Source organism: Procambarus clarkii, unplaced genomic scaffold, assembly GCF_040958095.1.
Source record: "Procambarus clarkii isolate CNS0578487 unplaced genomic scaffold, FALCON_Pclarkii_2.0 HiC_scaffold_283, whole genome shotgun sequence".
NCBI classification, from domain to species: domain Eukaryota; kingdom Metazoa; phylum Arthropoda; class Malacostraca; order Decapoda; family Cambaridae; genus Procambarus; species Procambarus clarkii.
In genome coordinates this window covers 165,768-179,074 of record NW_027189316.1, presented here as the reverse complement: position 1 = coordinate 179,074, position 13,307 = coordinate 165,768, and positions in this window count along the sequence as shown.

Here is a 13,307-nt window from a genome sequence, read left to right as displayed (position 1 = left end):
GAGTGACACCACCACCAATAGTGTTATGGAACAGAGTGACGCCACCACCAATAGTGTCATGAACAGAGTGACGCCGCCACCAATAGTGTCATCAATAGAGTGACACCAGCGCCAATAGTGTTATGGAACAGAGTGAAGCCGCCAACAACAGTGTTATGGAACAGAGTGACGCCGCCACCCATAGTGTTATGGAACAGAGTGACGCCGCCACCAATAGTGTTATGGAACAGAGTGACGCCGCCACCAGTAGTGTCATGAACAGAGTGACGCCGCCACCAGTAGTGTCATGAACAGAGTGACGCCGCCACCAATAGGGTTATGGAACAGAGTGACGCCGCCTCCAATAGTGTTATAGAACAAAGTGACGCCGCCTCAAATAGTGTTATGGAACAGAGTGACACCGCCGACTATAGTTTTATGGAACAGAGTGACGCCGCCACCAATAGTGTTATGGAACAGAGTGACACCGCCGCCTATAGTTTTATGGAACAGAGTGACGCCGCCACCAATAGTGTTATGGAACAAAGTGACGCCGCCGCCAATAGTGTTATGGAACGGAGTGACGCGGCCACCAATAGTGCCATGAACAGAGTGACGCCGCCAACAATAGTGTTATGGAACAGAGTGACGCCACCACCAATAGTGTCATGAACAGAGTGACACCACCACCAATAGTGTTATGGAACAGAGTGACGCCACCACCAATAGTGTCTTGAACAGAGTGACGCTACCACCAATAGTGTTATGGAACAGAGTGACGCCGCCACCAATAGTGTCATCAATAGAGTGACACCAGCGCCAATAGTGTTATGGAACAGAGTGAAGCCGCCAACAACAGTGTTATGGAACAGAGTGACGCCGCCACCCATAGTGTTATGGAACAGAGTTACGCTGCCACCAATAGTGTCATGAACAGAGTAACGCCGCCATCAATAGTGTCATGAACAGAGTGACGCTGCCACCAATAGTGTTATGGAACAGAGTGACGCCGCCACCAATAGTGTCATGAACAGAGTGACACCACCACTAATAGTGTCATGAACAGAGTGACGCCGCCACCAATAGTGTTATGGAACAGAATGTCGCCGCCACCAATAGTGTTATGGAACAGAGTGACACCGCCGCCTATAGTTTTATGGAACAGAGTGACGCCGCCACCAATAGTGTTATGGAACAGAGTGACGCCGCCGCCAATAGTGTTATGGAACAGAGTGACGCCGCGGCCAATAGCGTTATGGAACAGAGTGACGCCGCCACCAATAGTGTTATAGAACAGATTGACGCTGCCACCAATAGTGTTATGGATCAGAGTGACGCCGCCACCATTAGTGTCATGAACAAAGTGACACCGCCACCAATAGTGTTATGGAACAGAGTGACGCCGCCGCTAATAGAGTTATGGAACAGAGTGACGCCGCCGCCAATATTGTGATGGAACAGAGTGACGCCGCCGCCAATAGTGTCATGAACAGAATGTCGCCGCCACCAATAGTGTTATAGAACAGAGTGACACCGCCACCATTAGTGTTATGGAACAAAGTGACGCCGCCGCCAATAGTGTTATGGAACAGAGTGAGGCGGCCACCAATAGTGCCATGAACAGAGTGACGCCGCCATTAATAGTGTTATGGAACAGAGTGACGCCACCACCAATAGTGTCATGAACAGAGTGACGCTGCCACCAATAGTGTTATGTAACAGAGTGACGCCGCCACCAATAGTGTCATCAATAGAGTGACACCAGCGCCAATAGTGTTATGGAACAGAGTGAAGCCGCCAACAACAGTGTTATGGAACAGAGTGACGCCGCCACCCATAGTGTTATGGAACAGAGTTACGCTGCCACCAATAGTGTCATGAACAGAGTAACACCGCCATCAATAGTGTCATGAACAGAGTGACGCTGCCACCAATAGTGTTATGGAACAGAGTGACGCCGCCACCAATAGTGTCATGAACAGAGTGACACCACCACTAATTGTGTCATGAACAGAGTGACGCCGCCACCAATAGTGTTATGGAACAGAGTGACGCCGCCACCAGTAGTGTTATGGAACAGAGTGACGCCGCCACCAGTAGTGTCATGAACAGAGTGACGCCGCCACCAGTAGGGTTATGGAACAGAGTGACTCCGCCACCAATAGGGCTATGGAACAGAGTGACGCCGCCTCCAATAGTGTTATAGAACAGAGTGACGCCGCCTCCAATAGTGTTATGGAACAGAGTGAAGCCCCCTCCAATAGTGTTATGGAACAGAGTGAAGCCGCCGCCGATAGTGTTATGGAACAGAGTGACACCACCACCAATAGTGTTATGGAACAGAGTGACGCCACCACCAATAGTGTCTTGAACAGAGTGACGCTACCACCAATAGTGTTATGGAACAGAGTGACGCCGCCACCAATAGTGTCATCAATAGAGTGACACCAGCGCCAATAGTGTTATGGAACAGAGTGAAGCCGCCAACAACAGTGTTATGGAACAGAGTGACGCCGCCACCCATAGTGTTATGGAACAGAGTTACGCTGCCACCAATAGTGTCATGAACAGAGTAACGCCGCCATCAATAGTGTCATGAACAGAGTGACGCTGCCACCAATAGTGTTATGGAACAGAGTGACGCCGCCACCAATAGTGTCATGAACAGAGTGACACCACCACTAATAGTGTCATGAACAGAGTGACGCCGCCACCAATAGTGTTATGGAACAGAATGTCGCCGCCACCAATAGTGTTATGGAACAGAGTGACACCGCCGCCTATAGTTTTATGGAACAGAGTGACGCCGCCACCAATAGTGTTATGGAACAGAGTGACGCCGCCGCCAATAGTGTTATGGAACAGAGTGACGCCGCGGCCAATAGCGTTATGGAACAGAGTGACGCCGCCACCAATAGTGTTATAGAACAGATTGACGCTGCCACCAATAGTGTTATGGATCAGAGTGACGCCGCCACCATTAGTGTCATGAACAAAGTGACACCGCCACCAATAGTGTTATGGAACAGAGTGACGCCGCCGCTAATAGAGTTATGGAACAGAGTGACGCCGCCGCCAATATTGTGATGGAACAGAGTGACGCCGCCGCCAATAGTGTCATGAACAGAATGTCGCCGCCACCAATAGTGTTATAGAACAGAGTGACACCGCCACCATTAGTGTTATGGAACAAAGTGACGCCGCCGCCAATAGTGTTATGGAACAGAGTGAGGCGGCCACCAATAGTGCCATGAACAGAGTGACGCCGCCATTAATAGTGTTATGGAACAGAGTGACGCCACCACCAATAGTGTCATGAACAGAGTGACGCTGCCACCAATAGTGTTATGTAACAGAGTGACGCCGCCACCAATAGTGTCATCAATAGAGTGACACCAGCGCCAATAGTGTTATGGAACAGAGTGAAGCCGCCAACAACAGTGTTATGGAACAGAGTGACGCCGCCACCCATAGTGTTATGGAACAGAGTTACGCTGCCACCAATAGTGTCATGAACAGAGTAACACCGCCATCAATAGTGTCATGAACAGAGTGACGCTGCCACCAATAGTGTTATGGAACAGAGTGACGCCGCCACCAATAGTGTCATGAACAGAGTGACACCACCACTAATTGTGTCATGAACAGAGTGACGCCGCCACCAATAGTGTTATGGAACAGAGTGACGCCGCCACCAGTAGTGTTATGGAACAGAGTGACGCCGCCACCAGTAGTGTCATGAACAGAGTGACGCCGCCACCAGTAGGGTTATGGAACAGAGTGACTCCGCCACCAATAGGGCTATGGAACAGAGTGACGCCGCCTCCAATAGTGTTATAGAACAGAGTGACGCCGCCTCCAATAGTGTTATGGAACAGAGTGAAGCCCCCTCCAATAGTGTTATGGAACAGAGTGAAGCCGCCGCCGATAGTGTTATGGAACAGAGTGACGCCTCCTCCAATAGTGTTATAGAACAGAGTGATGCCGCCAGCAACAGTATTATGGAACAGAGTGACGCCGTCACCAAAAGTGTTATGGAACAGAGTGACGCCGCCACCTATAGTGTCATGAACAGAGTGACGCTGCCACCAATAGTGTCATGAACAGAGTGACGCCGCCACCAGCAGTGTTATGGAACAGAGTGACGCCGCCACCAGAAGTGTATGGAACAGAATGTCGCCGCCACCAATAGTGTTATGGAACAGAGTGACACCGCCGCCTATAGTTTTATGGAACAGAGTGACGCCGCCACCAATAGTGTTGTGGAACAGAATGTCGCCGCCACCAATAGTGTTATGGAACAGAGTGACGCCGCCACCAATAGTGTCATGAACAGAGTGACGCCGCGACCAATAGTGTCATGAACAGAGTGACGCCGCCACCAATAGTGTTATGGAACAGAGTGACGCCGCCACCAGTAGTGTTATGATACCTGGTTGATGGGGTTCTGGGAGTTCTTCTACTCCCCAAGCCCGGCCCGAGGCCAGGCTTGACTTGTGAGAGTTTGGTCCACCAGGCTGTTACTTGGAGCGGCCCGCAGGCCCACATACCCACCACAGCCCGGTTGGTCCGGCACTCCTTGGAGGAATAAATCTAGTTTCCTCTTGAAAATGTCCACGGTTGTTCCGGCAATATTTCTTATGCTTGCTGGGAGGACGTTGAACAACCGCGGACCTCTGATGTTTATACAGTGTTCTCTGATTGTGCCTATGGCACCTCTGCTCTTCATTGGTTCTATTCTACATTTTCTTCCATGTCGTTCACTCCAGTACGTTGTTATTTTACTTTGTAGATTTGGTACTTGGCCCTCCAGTATCTTCCAGGTATATATTATTTGATATCTCTCTCGTCTTCTTTCTAGTGAGTACATTTGGAGGGCTTTGAGACGATCCCAATAATTTAGGTGCTTTATTGCGTCTATGCGTGCCGTATATGTTCTCTGTATTCCCTCTATTTCAGCAATCTCTCCTGCTTTGAAGGGGGAAGTGAGTACTGAGCAGTACTCAAGACGGGACAACACAAGTGCCTTGAAGAGTACAACCATTGTGATGGGATCCCTGGATTTGAAAGTTCTCGTAATCCATCCTATCATTTTTCTGGCTGTCGCAATATTTGCTTGGTTATGCTCCTTAAACGTTAGGTCGTCCGACATTATTATTCCCAAATCCTTTACATGCTGTTTTCCTACTATGGGTACATTTGATTGTGTTTTGTACTCTGTATTATGTTTAAGGTCCTCATTTTTACCGTACCTGAGTACCTGGAATTTATCACTGTTAAACATCATGTTATTTTCTGATGCCCAGTCGAAAACTTTATTAATATCAGCTTGAAGTTTTTCAATGTCCTCAGCCGAGGTAATTTTCATACTGATTTTTGTGTCATCTGCAAAGGATGATACGAAGCTGTGACTTGTATTTTTGTCTATATCTGATATGAGAATAAGGAAAAGCAGTGGTGCAAGGATTGTACCCTGAGGTACAGAGCTTTTCACTGCACTTGGACTAGATTTTATATGGTTGACAGTTACTCGCTGAGTCCTGTTTGACAGAAAACTGAGTATCCAGCGTCCTACTTTACCGGTTATTCCCATTGACTTCATTTTGTGTGCTATCACGCCATGGTCACATTTATCGAAGGCCTTTGCGAAGTCCGTGTATATCACATCAGCATTCTGTTTCTCTTCTAATGCCTCAGTGACTTTGTCGTAGTGCTCAAGTAGCTGTGAGAGGCACGATCTTCCCGCTCGAAATCCATGTTGGCCTGGGTTATGAAGGTCATTGGTCTCCATGAAATTGGTGACCTGACTCCTAATCACTCTCTCAAATACTTTTATGATGTGCGATGTTAGTGCAACTGGTCTATAATTTTTTGCCAATGCTTTGCTCCCTCCCTTGTGTAGAGGGGCTATGTCTGATACTTTAAGTGCATCTGGTATCTCCCCCGTGTCCAAGCTCTTCCTCCACACTATACTGAGTGCCTGTGCTACCGGCACTTTGCATTTCTTTATAAATATTGAATTCCATGAGTCTGGACCTGGGGCCGAGTGCATGGGCATGTTTTCAATTTCTTTTTCAAAATTTAGTGCGCTCGTGTTTATATCAGTTATATTTACCGGGGTTTGAATATCCCGCATAAAGAAAATGTCTGGATCTTCCACCTTCATGTTGTTTATTGGAGTGCTAAACATGTCCTCATACTGCTTTTTTAGGATTTCACTAATTTCTTTGTCATCCTCCGTGTATGAACCTTCACTTGTACGAATAGGTCCAATACTGGCAGTGGTTTTTGCTTTTGATTTCGCATATGAGAAGAAATATTTTGGATTTTTCTTTATTTCCTGAATTGCTTTCTGTTCTAACTGCCTTTCTTCAGTTTCATATGAGTGTTTCAATTTCCGCTCGATTTCTTCAATCTCCCTATTTAAATTATTCCTTCTTTGACGGGAAATTCGTGTCTGCATAAGCAGTTCCGTTATTTTTTTTCCTGCGTTTATAGTGTCGTCTGCGTTCTCTTTCTACGTTAGATCTCTTTCTGGCTTTCCTCAAAGGAACATGTTTCAGACAGACTTGATACGCTTCTGAAGTAAGTTTTTCTATTCCTTCTGTAGGACTTGTATTATTTAGAACAGTTCCCCATGGAATGTTTGTAAGTTCCCTGTTTATTATCTCCCAGTCTATCCTTTTATTATTAAAATTGAATTTACTGAATAGCCCCTCTCGCTTTATCAACGTTTTAGGTCTATTCTGAGTATTGATGGTCGTTTGCACTTCAATGAGTTTGTGATCAGAGTATGTGGTATCTGATATCGTAATGTCTCTGATAATGTCTTCATTGTTCGTAAAGACCAGATCTAGAATATTTTCATTTCTCGTTGGCTCCGATATCTGCTGATTGAGTGAAAATTTGTCACAGAATCTAAGTAGTTCTCTAATCTGTGGTTGGTTAGGTCCTGATAGATTTCCTGGTATAATATTATTGTTTGCTATTTTCCACCTGAGACTAGGCAAGTTGAAGTCACCTAGGAAAATAATATCAGGTATCGGGTTCTCCAAATTATCAAGGCTATTCTCTATTTTGCTTATCTGTTCTGTGAATTCCTCAGCCGTTGCATCTGGCGGTTTGTATATTAGTATAATCACTAAATTTATTTTCTCTATTTTTACTCCCAGTACCTCTACCACCTCATTTGTAACGTTTAGGAGCTCCGAGCATACAAGGTCTTCCCTAATATACAGACCCACTCCTCCATGTGACCTAATTTTCCTATCACACCTGTATAGGTTAAATCCTGGAATCCAGATCTCACTGTCCAACAATTCCCCTGCATGGGTTTCTGTGAAAGCTCCAAATACTGCATTTGACTCCGTGAGGAGGCCATTTATGAACTGTACTTTGTTGTTTGTTCTTGTTTTCAGTCCTTGTATGTTGGCAAAGATGAATGAGGTTACTCTATTAGTGATAGTTTGAATGGGAGACTTTTTCGGCACGTCCATTAATCGTGGACATAATGAGTTTGTTCTGACCAGTACTGATTGTTGTAGGGCAGTTTTCTGTCGTAGTTGTAGTTCCCTTTCGGTGGGTAATTGTATCTGTAATTCTGGAATGCCAGTGGATCTGGCATCCAGTTCCATACACTCTCCATGCTGCTCCTTTTGAATTCTCTGCCGGTCTGGTATAAAAAATTTATAGAGTTTCCTCCAAATTCATTATCCTGCTTGCCACTCTTTATGTAGCGTTCCGTGCCTTTCACGTGAAAGTGTGGGCAGCTAAGGTCATAGCATTTTCTGTCCTCCAGTGAGGTTTGGCACATGTCAGGATGGAAAAACCTACATATTGATCCAAATCGACACTCACCTTTCCTAAGCATATTTAAACATTTTTTGGGATGTTGGTAACTGCATTCTAATCCTTTCTTATTACCAGCATATCTATGTCTGCATATGCCCTTTGCATAAAATTTGCATAAGTCTGTCCTTCTGTTCTGAATTGCTCTATCGAGAACCGTCGTGGTGTCTGTACCTATCGAGCTGTCAGGTACACTTTCTAGTTTAATGTCATCTACATCCTGGCCTACTGAGTCAGAGTTTACAACTTCCTGAGTTTCAGCCTCAGTTTCATCCCTGACTATAGCCTCCGCCCCTTGTATATTAGAATTGTTGTTCCTTTCCCACTCCTTCTGAATGGCTGGTAGGCTTTCAATGAATGATGTTTTCCGTTCATGCGTCATGTTATCTAGAAGGTTTTCTAGAAGGATGGAACAGAGTGACGCCGCCACCAATAGGGTTATGGAACAGAGTGACGCCGCCTCCAATAGTGTTATAGAACAGAGTGACGCCGCCTCAAATAGTGTTATGGAACAGAGTGAAGCCGCCTCCAATAGTGTTATGGAACAGAGTGAAGCCGCCGCCGATAGTGTTATGGAACAGAGCGACGCCGCCTCCAATAGTGTTATAGAACAGAGTGACGCCGCCTCCAATAGTGTTATAGAACAGAGTGAAGCCGCCGCCGATAGTGTTATGGAACAGAGTGACACCGCCGCCTATAGTTTTATGGAACAGAGTGACGCCGCCACCAATAGTGTTATGGAACAGAATGTCGCCGCCACCAATAGTGTTATGGAACAGAGTGACGCCGCCACCAATAGTGTCATGAACAGAGTGACGCCGCGACCAATAGTGTCATGAATAGAGTGACGCCGCCACCAATAGTGTTATGGAACAGAGTGACGCCGCCACCAGTAGTGTTATGGAACAGAGTGACGCCGCCACCAATAGGGTTATGGAACAGAGTGACGCCGCCTCCAATAGTGTTATAGAACAGAGTGACGCCGCCTCAAATAGTGTTATGGAACAGAGTGAAGCCGCCACCAATAGTGTTATGGAACAGAGTGAAGCCGCCGCCGATAGTGTTATGGAACAGAGCGACGCCGCCTCCAATAGTGTTATAGAACAGAGTGACGCCGCCTCCAATAGTGTTATAGAACAGAGTGAAGCCGCCGCCGATAGTGTTATGGAACAGAGTAACGCCGCCTCCAATAGTGTTATAGAACAGAGTGATGCCGCCAGCAACAGTATTATGGAACAGAGTGACGCCGTCACCAAAAGTGTTATGGAACAGAGTGACGCCGCCACCAATAGTGTCATGAACAGAGTGACGCTGCCACCAATAGTGTCATGAACCGAGTGACGCCGCCACCAATAGTGTCATGAACAGAGTGACGCCGCCACCAATAGTGTTATGGAACAGAGTGACGCCGCCGCCAATAGTGTTATGGAACAGAGTGACGCCGCGGCCAATAGCGTTATGGAACAGAGTGACGCCGCCACCAATAGTGTTATGGAACAGATTGACGCTGCCACCAATAGTGTTATGGATCAGAGTGACGCCGCCACCATTAGTGTCATGAACAAAGTGACGCCGCCACCAATAGTGTTATGGAACAGAGTGACGCCGCCGCTAATAGTGTTATGGAACAGAGTGACGCCGCCGCCAATATTGTGATGGAACAGAGTGATGCCGCCGCCAATAGTGTTATGGAACAGAGTAACGCCGCCGTCAATAGTGTCATGAACAGAATGTCGCCGCCACCAATAGTGTTATGGAACAGAGTGACGTCACCACCAATAGTGTTATGGAACAGAGTGACGCCGCCACCAATAGTGTTATGGAACAAAGTGACGCCGCCGCCAATAGTGTTATGGAACAGAGTGACGCGGCCACCAATAGTGCCATGAACAGAGTGACGCCGCCAGCAATAGTGTTATGAAACAGAGTGACGCCACCAACAATAGTGTCATGAACAGTGTGACACCACTACCAATAGTGTTATGGAACAGAGTGACGCCACCACCAATAGTGTCATGAACAGAGTGACGCTGCCACCAATAGTGTTATGGAACAGAGTGACGCCGCCACCAATAGTGTCATCAATAGAGTGACACCAGCGCCAATAGTGTTATGGAACAGAGTGAAGCCGCCAACAACAGTGTTATGGAACAGAGTGACGCCGCCACCCATAGTGTTATGGAACAGAGTTACGCTGCCACCAATAGTGTTATGGAACAGAGTGACGCTGCCACCAATAGTGTTATGGAACAGAGTGACGCCGCCACCAATACTGTCATGAACAGAGTGACACCACCACTAATAGTGTCATGAACAGAGTGATGCCGCCACCAATAGTGTTATGGAACAGAGTGACGCCGCCACCAATAGTGTTATGGAACAGATTGACGCTGCCACCAATAGTGTTATGGATCAGAGTGACGCCGCCACCATTAGTGTCATGAACAAAGTGACGCCGCCACCAATAGTGTTATCGAACAGAGTGACGCCACCGATAATAGTGTTATGGAACAGAGTGACGCCGCCGCCAATATTGTGATGGAACAGAGTGACGCCGCCGCCAATAGTGTTATGGAACAGAGTAACGCCGCCGTCAATAGTGTCATGAACAGAATGTCGCCGCCACCAATAGTGTTATGGAACAGAGTGACGCCACCACCAATAGTGTTATGGAACAGAGTGACGCGGCCACCAATAGTGCCATGAACAGAGTGACGCCGCCACCAATAGTGTTATGGAACAAAGTGACGCCACCACCAATAGTGTCATGAACAGAGTGACACCACCACCAATAGTGTTATGGAACAGAGTGACGCCACCACCAATAGTGTCATGAACAGAGTGACGCTGCCACCAATAGTGTTATGGAACAGAGTGACGCCGCCACCAATAGTGTCATCAATAGAGTGACACCAGCGCCAATAGTGTTATGGAACAAGAGTGAAGCCGCCAACAACAGTGTTATGGAACAGAGTGACGCCGCCACCCATAGTGTTATGGAACAGAGTTACGCTGCCACCAATAGTGTCATGAACAGAGTAACGCCGCCATCAATAGTGTCATGAACAGAATGACGCTGCCACCAATAGTGTTATGGAACAGAGTGACGCCGCCACCAATAGTGTCATGAACAGAGTGACACCACCACTAATAGTGTCATGAACAGAGTGACGCCGCCACCAATAGTGTTATGGAACAGAGTGACGCCGCCACCAGTAGTGTTATGGAACAGAGTGACGCCGCCACCAATAGTGTCATGAACAGAGTGACGCCGCCACCAATAGGGTTATGGAACAGAGTGACACCGCCGCCTATAGTTTTATGGAACAGAGTGACGCCGCCACCAATAGTGTTATGGAACAGAGTGACACCGCCGCCTATAGTTTTATGGAACAGAGTGACGCCGCCACCCATAGTGTTATGGAACAGAGTGACGCCGCCACCAATAGTGTCATGAACAGAGTGACACCACCACTAATAGTGTCATGAACAGAGTGACGCCGCCACCAATAGTGTTATGGAACAGAGTGACGCCGCCACCAGTAGTGTTATGGAACAGAGTGACGCCGCCACCAGTAGTGTCATGAACAGAGTAACGCCGCCATCAATAGTGTCATGAACCGAGTGACGCTGCCACCAATAGTGTTATGGAACAGAGTGACGCCGCCACCAATAGTGTCATGAACAGAGTGACACCACCACTAATAGTGTCATGAACAGAGTGACGCCGCCACCAGTAGTGTTATGGAACAGAGTGACGCCGCCACCAATAGTGTTATGGAACAGAGTGACGCCGCCTCCAGTAGTGTCATGAACAGAGTGATGCCGCCACCAATAGGGTTATGGAACAGAGTGAAGCCGCCTCCAATAGTGTTATGGAACAGAGTGAAGCCGCCGCCGATAGTGTTATGGAACAGAGTGACGCCGCCTCCAATAGTGTTATAGAACAGAGTGACGCCGCCTCCAATAGTGTTATAGAACAGAGTGAAGCCGCCGCCGATAGTGTTATGGAACAGAGTGATGCCGCCTCCAATAGTGTTATAGAACAGAGTGATGCCGCCAGCAACAGTATTATGGAACAGAGTGACGCCGTCACCAAAAGTGTTATGGAACAGAGTGACGCCGCCACCAATAGTGTCATGAACAGAGTGACGCCGCCACCAATAGGGTTATGGAACAGAGTGACGCCGCCTCCAATAGTGTTATAGAACAGAGTGACGCCGCCTCAAATAGTGTTATGGAACAGAGTGAAGCCGCCTCCAATAGTGTTATGGAACAGAGTGAAGCCGCCGCCGATAATGTTATGGAACAGAGTGACGCCGCCTCCAATAGTGTTATAGAACAGAGTGACGCCGCCTCCAGTAGTCTTATAGAACAGAGTGAAGCCGCCGCCGATAGTGTTATGGAACAGAGTGACGCCGTCTCCAACAGTGTTATGGAACAGAGTGACGCTGCCACCAGAAGTGTTATGGAACAGAATGTCGCCGCCACCAATAGTGTTATGGAACAGAGTGACGCCGCCACTAATAGTGTTATGGAACAGAATGTCGCCGCCACCAATAGTGTTATGGATCAGAGTGACGCCGCCACCAATAGTGTCATGAACAGAGTGACGCCGCGACCAATAGTGTCATGAACAGAGTGACGCCGCCACCAATAGTGTCATGAACAGAGTGACGCCGCCGCCAATAGTGTTATGGAACACAATGACGCCACCACGAATGGTGTCATGTACAGATTGACGCCGCCATCAATAGTGTTATGGAACAGAGTGACGCCGCCACCAATAGTGTTATGGAACAGAGTGACTTCGGCACCAATAGTGTTATGGAACAGTGACGCCGCCGCTTATAGTGTTATGGAATAGAGTGACGCCGCCGCCAATAGTGTTATGGAACACATGACGCCACCACGAATGGTGTCATGTACAGATTGACGCCGCCATCAATAGTGTTATGGAACAGAGTGACGCCGCCACCAATAGTGTTATGGAGCAGAGTGACACAACCACCAATAGTGTCATGAACAGAGTGACGCCGCCTCTAATAGTGTCATGAACAGAGTGACTCCGCTACCAATAGTGTCATAAACAAAGTGACACCGCCACCAATAGGGTCATGAAAAAGTGACGCCGTCACCAATAGTGTCAACAATAGAGGGACACCGCCACCAATAGTGTCAACAATAGAGTGACACCGCCACCAATAGTGTCATGAACAAAGTGACGCCCTCACCAGTAGTGTTATGGAACAGAGTGACGCCGCCGCTTATAGTGTCATGAACAGAGTGACGCCGCCACCAATAGTGTTATTGAACAGACTGACGCCGCCACCAATAGTGTCATGAACAGAGTGACGCCACCGCCAATAGTGTCATGAACAGAGTGACACTATTCGTGGTGGCGTCACTCTGTTCCATAACACTGTTGGTAGCGGCGTCACTCTGTTATTGACACTATTGGCGGCGGCTTCACTCCGTTC